The following is a 12,159-nucleotide window of genomic DNA, read 5'->3' on the forward strand; positions in this document are numbered from 1 at the left end:
TGTTGCGACCACCATCAGCACTTCACACTAACCCCAAGACAACGTCTGCCTTTTGAAACCGAAGATCCGCTGCTTCTAGGAATCATCAGCCCACGGACCACTCAAATTCCGCGTACACTGGAAGGACCCGGGAACTTTCCTCATCACCCTACCTCTTCCCCCTTAACAGTATCCTCCCCACCAGAGCGCAGCCGTCCTTCGGGCACTCGGGGCACTCACCCGCAGGCCGTCCTGCTGTCGGACCTCACTCACTCACCGAACCCCACACTGACCTCTTCCGGGAGGGCGCCGCCGACTGTGTGGACGTTAGGTCTGGGTGCAGACCTGGGCGTGGCCACGCCACCATCTTTGCGCAAGCGCGACGCGACGCGAGGTGATGTCATCACGTCCTTATAAAAGGAGGGCGTCCCTCACCAAAGGCTAGTGAAGTGACGCTTCTCTGAGGAAGTGAAGGTTGGCGGAGGACTTCAGGAGCCCCATGGAAAATCCGTTTGGTGGTAGCTCCATTTCAAGCGCTTTTTAAATGGTACCTGCATGAGCTGAAAAGACTTCAGAGAGTGAAAATGGTGTCTTAGAAGCCAGAACATCACAGTAGAATGGGGAAGGGGAAAAACACTTCAAAGTCGTCCAGAGACTTTACAGCCAATTCCACAAGAGCCTAAGGAAGAGCTTCACCGTGGGCATCTGATGCTGAGCCCGGCAGCAGAGCTCTGCCTGCTTGTAGGGCAGCCCCCGTAGGGACAAGGATGCTGATCTTTCACTTCTTGAGGAATTTGTGTATCAGTCGTTGTATTTGCGTGGATGATCTCATTCAGTGAATCCCCACAACGCCTGGTGAGATGGATGCCATTCTCCTAATTTGACAGATGAGGAAACAAGCTTGGTCATTTACGTAAGTTGTAGCTTGAAGCCAGCAGAACCTCCAGTAGAATTCCCGCAGCCCTCAGGACAAACATTTGGGAATAATCCCTTAGTGTTGTAAAGTGCATTCTTAAACATCCTTTTCTCCCCTTGAAATAACTTTGTGAGTTACATGGTAGTATCCTGAGTTACAGAGGAAGGAGTAGAGGTTCAAGAGGGGTAATGTTTTCTTCCTGAAGTTTACTGAGCTGGTAAAGGGCAAAGAGCTAGGACTCCAATCCAGGTGTTAAATTTTTTTCTTTCCAGAATGTCGACGTAAAACTTAGCTCCTGCTTCAGGGCTACTGCACTTCTATGTTTTCTTTGCTTGGAAAGCCCCTTCACCAGATACTGGCATAGACTCAGTTTCTCATCTTTCAGTCCTACTTCCTCAGTGAAGCATTCCCTGAACCTCCAGTATAAGATCGCGAGTCTGTCTCTTCACCCTTCCTCCTCCTCCTCCTGTTTTAACTTTTCTCCAGAACACAGCATCATTCCATGTATTTTATAATCCCTTGTTCATTTGTTTACCAGTGCACCCCCAGCTAGAATCTGAACTTGCTTTTTATATTTTTGTCTCTTCTATTTGCTGAGCAACTGGAACTGCCTGACTGTAGGTGCTCAGTAGATATTTTTGAATGAATGGATGAAATAATTCCCCCGTGGAAATTCTGTCATAATTTAAGAGAGGTCTGTCTTTAGTTGCTAGGACTTTTGATTTAGCTGTTTCACAGGGTTGCTTAGCAAAGGTAAAAAATAGACCTCTGCGTGGTCCTGTGTTCTAGGAATGAAATGGAGCTTTGGCACGGTTACAAGGCATTCTTGTTTATCTTTTATGGAAGTTAACAAATAAGGATTTTGCTTAAATTGGTAATAGGTTGAAGTTGAGAACTGGAAGATGGCCCGTTAAAGCATTTGGATGTTGCTGAAGACAAACTTTACTCGTCTCCCTTCTTTATGGGAATTTGCATAGTGACACAGTTGGGACAATCCCAGCTCTTTCAACTTTGAGCCCAGCTTCTTTAGGTCATTGCCTGCCTTAGCAGTGAACTAAGGAATGAATACCTCGGAAATTTTCTTGCAGTTTTTAGGAGAACAGTAAGCAGGGATATCTCACAGATACTTAGAGGTTATCTAGATAGACTGTGATAATTTAGTGATAGTATCCCATAAAAGTATTTCCTCCCTATCTAAAGATCTACTGTGATAGCCCCCTTCCTCCTGACGTAACCCATGGTTGATCCTTTCTGAGATACCTGGCTGGGGAGGAAGAATCTCTGGCAATTACACAGATTAGCTATTAATGTACAGCGTCTGTATTTATTAGGTAAGTTTAGGTACTTTCTGGAGTGAGGTATTCATGGTCTACCATGAAGATTGTTGTAACCTACTAAGTAACATCTGGCCCATAATGAGGCTTTCTGTAAATATATAGTGAAGTTATTATTTCCTAACCTTAGACTAGGTCTGTGCACTAGCATGCTATAATTGTTCCCTTAGCATTATTATTTAGAAATTATTGGCTCATTTAGTCATAAAGATGTATTTATTAAACATCTATAAGATGTAGTCTCTGCTCTCAACAGCTGAGAATCTGGCTCAGCTCTTAAGATATACGCAAAAAACTAGAGGATGATGGTTGACAACATAAAAGTGGCTAATACCTATTGAGTGCTTGCTCTGTGCTAGGCACTTTGCATGAATAATCCTCATAATAGCCCTATGAGCAAGGATGCCGAATTCTTACTATCTTCCTGTTCATAGCTGAGAAAACTGAGGCATAGAGAAATGACTGACTTCAGATCACCCTGCTAGTAAATGAACTGCAGCTTGTTTGATGTTAGTATTCCAAGTAACTCTGTATATTATATTGGGAATGTGAAATTAAAACGTATCATGCAGATTATGAGAGTTCTAGAAAAGACAGGAGAGACCACTACGAGTTGGGATAGTCTAGATGGCATTTTGGGAGACTGAGGTAGAGTTTGAAAAATGGGTGGGATTTGGAAGTCTGTTTTTGTGATTGCCTGTATCAGGTGGCAGGTGAGTGGGGGGTGAAGTCTTCAATGTGAAGGAGTCAGTGGACACCGGAGTGTGTGCTTGAGAACACATCTGGGGTGAGGGCCAGTGGAAAGGAAGCACTGAGAAGAGTGTTTTCTCCTCATGTCCCCCAATTTTGAAGATTTCATTTCTGGTACCAGAGGATGTGAAAATAGAGGATTGACAGTAATAAAGAGAAGGCGTTGTGGGAGATGACACCTGTAAGTTGAGAATAGAAATGAGGACAGAAGAGGAAGGCTTGGGGATGAAAAAGGAAGGACAAGCTTTAGAGTAAGAAATAATTCAAAGAATTGAAGAATCCGTGACAATTTGAAAGACTCCAAATTACTAACAGTAAATTCTGTTGTGGTTTGTATAGAGGTCATCTTTTTAGATTCCTTTTGGGTTTCCTCCGTGTAGTCAAATATTAAGAAAATAAAGACCTCATACCTGAAATGGAGTTAGTTTTTCTTCTGTTTTGGGAAATCCCAGATGAAGTTTGGGAAGTGGGGCTACTTGCCTGTATTTCTGCTTTTCTTCACTTTGAAATAAAATAATTAGAATCTTACCTTTTTCCATAGTTGTAGACTGTCCATTTCACTATGGAAAAATATTCTATTCTCCAAATAGATCTGTAATGCTTTAAATTGTCCCCACATGGGTTTTGGCCAGAGAGAACTTACAACGAGATACCTCTTTGGGATCTTTGGTCTGTGACTCAGCTATCAATCTAGGTCCAATCAGATAAAACTCTGCAGTCTAGAAATCATGATCACAGCTGGCACCTACGTAGTAGACGTTCTTCGCTGGGAGAACAAGGCCATCCTAGAGATTTCCAGTGAACATTTGCATATGACTTTTCCTTCTAGAGGGGCAAGTTAAAAACCTCACCAGTCCTAAAATTCACTTGAGGAAGCATTCGAATTTTAAAGTTGACAGCACACGTGATAATTCTTAGCAGATCATTTGTATGTTGTATACGTAGAAATATATGTACTCGTTACTTCCCAAGTTTTAGTAATTCAAAGCTCATGCAAGCCTTCTGTCTTAAACTGACATGCTTGCAGCTGTGTATAATTTATAAGGGCCTTGTTTTTTCAGTTCTGTCTCCTTGATTTCCCAGTGACTTTTAATTCATTCATTAGTTTCACTATAACTCTTTAACTTGGGTTTTTCTTTTTTCTTTTCTTTTCTTAGTGAAAAGCAACTTAGTTTTTTATTTTTAAAGCAAAATAAAAATCCAAAGTATGCAATCCTTTCACTTTTCAAGCTAGGGACCGGGAACATAAAATTCTATTCAATAAAGATAGCATGGTAGTGAAAACGCAACATCTATAAAGAGGTCTCCTTTTCCTTATCTGTTTTTTTTTTGAAGCAGAAGAATGAAAAGTAAGAGGTGACTCTGGAGTTGTAAAGAAGGGGAACTTTGAATTTTTAAAGAAGAGTAAACATTTCTAGGTTTTACAAAAGCAATGTTGTAGTTTTAGCCTGAAGCCTGGAACCACATGCATCGTTGAAGTCCTTTCTATTCCTCACTCTTGATGGAAAAAAAAAAAAACCCAACGAACCCTTATTTCTTTTTTTAAAATAAATTTATTTGGTTGCATCAGGTCTTAGTTGCAGCACGTGGGCACCTTAGTTGCGGCTTGAGGGCTCCTTAGTTGTGGCTCACCTGCTCCTTGGTTGTGGGATGTGAACTGTTAGTTGCGGCATGCGTGTGGGATCTAGTTCCTGGACCAGGGATCGAATCCGGGCCCCCTACATTGGGAGTGCAGAGTCTTAACCACTGCGCCACCAGGGAAGTTCCCCCTTATTTCTTTCTATGAAATTTGGGGGTGCAGTGGAAGGGTCATATTTCCTTTTATCTATTTCCATGATGTCATATCTCTTGTGTTCTTTAGGGTAGCATGACTGAAAGTGTTTAGAGTTGTGCTACATTTTCATGGCTTGGGCATTTAGTATCAAGGGGGCTAGTGAACCGGATGACGTTTAGACAAGTTCTGGGTCATGTTAGTGAACCAGAGGTTCCCCCGCTCTAGGAACAATAAGGCAAAACACTGTCTGATATTCTTTGTAGGCAGTTCTATTTGAAACTCCCCCAAGGCAATGTTTTGTGACTGCCATTCTTGTCTATCTTGACCCCCTCTTTTTTTTTTTTTGGTCTTGGTGAAATATTTTATTCTTTTTGTTAAAATTTTTATTGGAGTATAGTTGCTTTACAATGTTGTGTTAGTTTCAGGTGTATCACTTATACATATACATATATCCATTCTTCTTTAGATTCCTTTCCTATATAGGCTATTACACAGTATTGAGTAGAGTTCTAACTTGGGTTTTTCTTGAAGCAGGGATTCTCTCCTTCATAGCCTTCCTTCCTGTTTATTTTCTCCACTCCCCCCACCCCCCATTTTGCTCTTATAAATGCTGTACCGGCTTTTTTTTTTTTTAACATCTTTATTGGGGTATAATTGCTTTACAATGTTGTGTTAGTTTCTGCTTTATAACAGAGTGAGTCAGTTATACATATATATATGTTCCCATATCTCTTCCCTCTTTGTCTCCCTCCCTCCCACCCTCCCTATCCCACCCCTCCAGACAGCCACAAAGAACCGAGCCGGTTTCCCTGTGCCATGCGGCTGCTTCCCACTGGCTATCTACCTTACGTTTGTTAGTATATATATGTCCATGTCTCTCTCTCGCCCTAACACACCTCACCCTTCCCCCTCCCCATATCCTCAAGTCTGTTCTCCAGTAGGTCTCTGTCTTTATTCCTGTTTTACCCCTAGGTTCTTCATAACATTTTTTTTTCTTAAATTCCATATATATGTGTTAGCATACGGTATTTGTCCTTCTCTTTCTGACTTACTTCACTCCGTATGACAGACTCTAGATCTATCCACCTCATTACAAATAGCTCAATTTCGTTTCTTTTTATGGCTGAGTAATATTCCATTGTATATATGTGCCACATCTTCTTTATCCATTCATCCGACGGCGGGCACTTAGGTTGTTTCCATCTCCGGGCTATTGTAAATAGAGCTGCAATGAACATTTTGGTACATGACTCTTTCTGAATTCTGGTTTCCTCAGGGTATATACCTAGTAGTGGGATTGCTGGGTCATATGGTAGTTCTATTTGTAGTTTTTTAAGGAACCTCCATACTGTTCTCCATAGTGGCTGAACCAATTCACATTCCCACCAGCAGTGCAAGAGTGTTCCCTTTTCTCCACACCCTCTCCAGCATTTATTGTTTCTAGATTTTTTGATGATGGCCATTCTGACTGGTGTGAGATGATATCTCATTGTAGTTTTGATTTGCATTTCTCTAATGATTAATGATGTTGAGCATTCTTTCATGTGTTTGTTGGCAGTCTGTATATCTTCTTTGGAGAAATGTCTATTTAGGTCTTCTGCCCATTTTTGGATTGGGTTGTTTATTTTTTTGTTATTGAGCTGCATGAGCTGCCTGTAAATTTTAGAGATTAATCCTTTGTCAGTTGATTCATTTGCAAATATTTTCTCCCATTCTGAGGGCTGTCTTTTGGTCTTGTTTATGGTTTCCTTTGCTGTGCAAAAGCTTTGAAGTTTCATTAGGTCCCATTTGTTTATTTTTGTTTTTATCTCCATTACTCTAGGAGATGGGTCAAGAAGGATCTTGCTGTGATTTATGTCATAGAGTGTTCTGCCTATGTTTTCCTCTAAGAGTTTGATAGTTTCTGGCCTTACATTTAGGTCTTTAATCCATTTTGAGCTTATTTTTGTGTATGGTGTTAGGGAGTGATCTAATCTCATACTTTTACATGTACCTATCCAATTTTCCCAGCACCACTTATTGAAGAGGCTGTCCTTTCTCCACTGTATATTCCTGCCACCTTTATCAAAGATAAGGTGACCATATGTGCATGGGTTTATCTCTGGGCTTTCTATCCTATTCCATTGATCTATCTTTCTGTTTTTGTGCCAGTACCATACTGTCTTGATTACTGTAGCTTTGTAGTATAGTCTGAAGTCAGGCAGCCTGATTCCTCCAGCTCCATTTTTTGTTCTCAAGATTGCTTTGGCTATTCGGGGTCTTTTGTGTTTCCATACAAATTGTGAAATTTTTTGTTCTAGTTCTGTGAAAAATGCCAGTGGTAGTTTGATAGGGATTGCATTGAATCTATAGATTGCTTTGGGAAGTAGAGTCATTTTCACAATGTTGATTCTTCCAATCCAAGAACATGGTATATCTCTCCATCTGTTTGTATCATCTTTAATTTCTTTCATCAGTGTCTTATAATTTTCTGCATACAGGTCTTTTGTCTCCTTAGGTAGGTTTATTCCTAGATATTTTATTCTTTTTGTTGCAATGGTAAATGGGAGTGTTTTCTTGATTTCACTTTCAGATTTTTCATCATTAGTATATAGGAATGCCAGAGATTTCTGTGCATTAATTTTGTATCCTGCTACTTTACCAAATTCATTGATTAGCTCTAGTAGTTTTCTGGTAGCATCTTTAGGATTCTCTATGTAGAGTATCATGTCATCTGCAAACAGTGACAGCTTTACTTCTTCTTTTCCGATTTGGATTCCTTTTATTTCCTTTTCTTCTCTGATTGCTGTGGCTAAAACTTCCAAAACTATGTTGAATAAGAGTGGTGAGAGTGGGCAACCTTGTCTTGTTCCTGACCTTAGTGGAAATGCTTTCAGTTTTTCGCCATTGAGGATGATGTTGGCTGTGGGCTTGTCATATACGGCCTTTATTATATTGAGGAAAGTTCCCTCTACACCTACTTTCTGCAGGGTTTTTATCATAAATGGGTGTTGAATTTTGTCAAAAGCTTTCTCTGCATCTATTGAGATGATCATATGGTTTTTCTCCTTCAATTTGTTAATATGGTTAATCACATTGATAGATTTGCGTATATTGAAGAATCCTTGCATTCCTGGAATAAACCCCACTTGATCATGGTGTATGATCCTTTTAATGTGCTGTTGGATTCTGTTTGCTAGTATTTTGTTGAGGATTTTTGCATCTATGTTCATCAGTGATATTGGCCTGTAGTTTTCTTTCTTTGTGACATCCTTGTCTGGTTTTGGTATCAAGGTGATGGTGGCCTCGTAGAATGAGTTTGGGAGTGTTCCTCCCTCTGCTATATTTTGGAAGAGTTTGAGAAGAATAGGTGTTAGCTCTTCTCTAAATGTTTGATAGAATTCGCCTGTGAAGCCATCTGGTCCTGGGCTTTTGTTTGTTGGAAGATTTTTAATCACAGTTTCAATTTCAGTGTTTGTGATTGGTCTGTTCATATTTTCTATTTCTTCCTGATTCAGTCTTGGCAGTTTGTGCATTTCTAAGAATTTGTCCATTTCTTCCAGATTGTCCATTTTATTGGCATAGAGTTGCTTGTAGTAATCCCTCATGATTTTTTGTATTTCTGCAGTGTCAGTTGTTACTTCTCCTTTTTCATTTCTGATTCTATTGATTTGAGTCTTCTCCCTTATTTTCTTGATGAGTCTGGCTAATGGTTTATCAATTTTGTTAATCTTCTCAAAGAACCAGCTTTTAGTTTTATTGATCTTTGCTATTGTTTCCTTCATTTCTTTTTCATTTATTTCTGATCTGATTTTTATGATTTCTTTCCTTCTGCTAACTCTGGGGTTTTTTTGTTCTTCTTTCTCTAATTGCTTGAGGTGCAAGGTTAGGTTGTTTATTCGAGATGTTTCCTGCTTCTTAAGGTGGGCTTGTATTGCTATAAACTTCCCTCTTAGAACTGCTTTTGCTGCATCCCATAGGTTTTGGGTCGTTGTATCTCCATTGTCATTTGTTTCTAGGTATTTTTTAATTTCCTCTTTGATTTCTTCAGTGATCACTTCGTTACTAAGTAGTGTATTGTTTAGCCTCCATGTGTTTGTATTTTTTACTGCTCTTTTCCTATAATTGATATCTAATCTCATGGCGTTGTGGTCGGAAAAGATACTTGATATAATTTCAATTTTCTTAAATTTACCAAGGCTTGATTTGTGACCCAAGATATGATCTATCCTGGAGAATGTTCCATGAGCACTTGAGAAAAATGTGTATTCTGTTGTTTTTGGATGGAGTGTCCTATAAATATCAATTAAGTCCATCCTGTTTAATGTATCATTTAAAGCTTGTGTTTCCTTATTTATTTTCATTTTGGATGATCTGTCCATTGGTGAAAGTGGGGTGTTGAAGTCCCCTACTATGAATGTGTTACTGTCGATTTCCCCTTTTATGGCTGCTAGTTTTTGCCTTATGTATTGAGGTGCTCCTATGTTGGGTGCATAAATATTTACAATTGTTATATCTTCTTCTTGGATCGATCCCTTAATCATTATGTAGTGTCCTTCTTTGTCTCTTCTGATAGTCCTTATTTTAAAGTCTATTTTGTCTGATATGAGAATTGCTACTCCAGCTTTCTTTTGGTTTCCATTTGCATGGAATATCTTTTTCCATCCCCTTACTTTCAGTCTGTATGTGTCTCTAGGTCTGAAGTGGGTCTCTTGTAGACAGCATATATATGGGTCTTGTTTTTGTATCCATTCAGCCAATCTGTGTCTTTTGGTGGGAGCATTTAGTCCATTTACATTTAAGGTAATTATCGATATGTATGTTCCTATTCCCATTTTCTAAATTGTTTTGGGTTCGTTATTATAGGACTTTTCCTTCTCTTGTGTTTTTGTCTAGAGAAGTTCCTTTAGCATTTGTTGTAAAGCTGGTTTGGTGGTGCTGAACTCTCTCAGCTTTTGCTTGTCTGTAAAGGTTTTAATTTCTCCATCAAATCTGAATGAGATCCTTGCTGGGTAGAGTAATCTTGGTTGCAGGTTTTTCTCCTTCATCACTTTCAGTATGTCCTGCCACTCCCTTCTGGCTTGTAGAGTTTCTGCTGAGAGATCAGCTGTTAACCTTATGGGGATTCCCTTGTGTGTTATTTGTTGTTTTTCCCTTGCTGCTTTTAATATGCTTTCTTTGTATTTAGTTTTTGACAGTTTGATTAATATGTGTCTTGGCGTATTTCTCCTTGAATTTATCCTGTATGGGACTCTCTGTGCTTCCTGGACTTGATTAACGATTTCCTTTCCCATATTAGGGAAGTTTTCAACTATAATCTCTTCAAATATTTTCTCAGTCCCTTTCTTTTTCTCTTCTTCTTCTGGAACCCCTATAATTCGAATGTTGGTGCGTTTAATGTTGTCCCAGAGGTCTCTGAGACTGTCCTCAGTTCTTTTCATTCTTTTTTCTTTATTCTGCTCTGCAGTAGTTATTTCCACTATTTTATCTTCCAGGTCACTTATCCGTTCTTCTGCCTCATTTATTCTGCTATTGATCCCATCTAGAGTATTTTTCATTTCATTTATTGTGTTGTTCATCATTGTCTGTTTCATCTTTATTTCTTCTAGGTCCTTGTTAACTGCTTCTTGCATTTTGTCCATTCTATTTCCAAGATTTTGGATCATCTTTACTATCATTATTCTGAACTCTTTTTCAGGTAGACTGCCTATTTCCTCTTCATTTGTTAGGTCTGGTGGGTTTTTATCCTGCTCCTTCATCTGCTGTGTGTTTTTCTGTCTTCTCATTTTGCTTATCTTACTGTGATTGGGTTCACCTTTTTGCAGGCTGCAAGTTCGTAGCTCCCGTTGTTTTTGATGTCTGTCTCCAGTGGCTAAGGTTGGTTCAGTGCGTTGTGTAGGCTTCCTGGTGGAGGGGACTAGTGGCTGTGTTGTGGTGTATGAGGCTAGATCTTGTCTCTCTAGTGGGCAGGTCCACGTCTGGTGGTGTGTTTTGGGGTGTCTGTGGACTTATTATGATTTTAGGCAGCCTCTCTGCTAGTGGGTGGGGTTGTGTTCCTGTTTTGCTATATGGTTGGCATAGGTTGTCCAGCACTGTAGCTTGCTGGTCGTTGAGCGAAGCTGGGTGCTGGTGTTGAGATGGAGATCTCTGGGAGATTTTCGCCGTTTGATATTATGTGGGGCTGGGAGGTCTCTTCTTGACGAGTGTTCTGAAGTTGGCTCTCCCACCTCAGAGGCAGAGTCCTGACTCCTGGCTGGAGCAGCAAGAGCCTTTCATCCACTCGGCTCAGAATAAAAGGGAGAGAAAGTAGAGAGAATTAGTATAAGTAGGAGGAAATAGGAAAGAAAGAAAGAAAGAAAGAAAGAGAGGAGGGAAGGAAGGAAGGAGGGAAGGAAGAAAGAAAGAAAGAAGAAAAGAAAGGAAGAAGGCAAGAAGGAAAGAAAGGAGGGAGGGAGGGAGGAGGGAAGGAAGGAAGGAATGAGGGAAGGAAGGAAAAAATACAGAAAGAAAGAAGATACAGTAAAATAAAATAAAGTATAATAAAGTTATTGAATTAAAAAAATAATTATTTAGAGGAAAAAAAAAAGGGAAGGATAGAACCTTAGGACAAATGGTGGAAGCAAAGTTATAGAGACAAAATCTTACATAGAAGCATACACATATACCCTCACAAAAAGAGGTAAAGTGGAAAAAATCATAAAACTTGCTCTCCAAGTCCACCTCCTCAATTTGGGACGATTCGTTGTCTCAAAAAGGGAAGGAAGGAAGGAAAGATAGAAAGAAGGTAAAGTATAACAGAGTTCTTTAAATTAAAATTAATTATTAAGAAAAAAATTAAAAAAAAAAATGGTCGGATAGAACGCTGGGACAAATGGTGGAAGCAAACCTATACAGACAAGATCTCACACAGAAGCATACACATACACATTCACAAAAAGAGGAAAAGGGGAAAAAATCATAGATCTTGCTCTAGAAGTCCGCCTCCTCAATTTGGGATGATTCGCTGTCTATTCATGTATTCCACAGAGGCAGGGTACATCAAATTGATTGTGTAGCTTTAATCCGCTGTTTCTGAGGCTGCTGGGAGAGATTTCCCTTTTTCTTCTTTGTTCTCACAGCTCACAGGGGCTCAGCTTTCGACTTGGCCCTGCCTCTGCGTGTAGGTCGCTGGAGGGCGTCTGCTTTTTGCTCAGACAGGACGGCGTTAAAGGAGCCGCTGACTCGGGGGCTCTGGCGCTCTCAGGCCGGGGGCAGGGAGGGGCACGGAGTGCGGAGCGGTCCTGCGGCGGCAGAAGTCGGCGTGACGTTGCCCCAGCCTGAGGCCCGCCGTGTGTTCTCCCTGAGAAATTGTCCCTGGATCCCGGGAACCTGGCAGTGGCGGGCTGCACAGGCTCCCCGGAAGAGGGGTGGGGGCAGTGACCTGTGCT

Source organism: Lipotes vexillifer, unplaced genomic scaffold (assembly GCF_000442215.2).
Source record: "Lipotes vexillifer unplaced genomic scaffold, Lipotes_vexillifer_v1.1 scaffold8, whole genome shotgun sequence".
Lineage (NCBI taxonomy): Eukaryota > Metazoa > Chordata > Mammalia > Artiodactyla > Lipotidae > Lipotes > Lipotes vexillifer.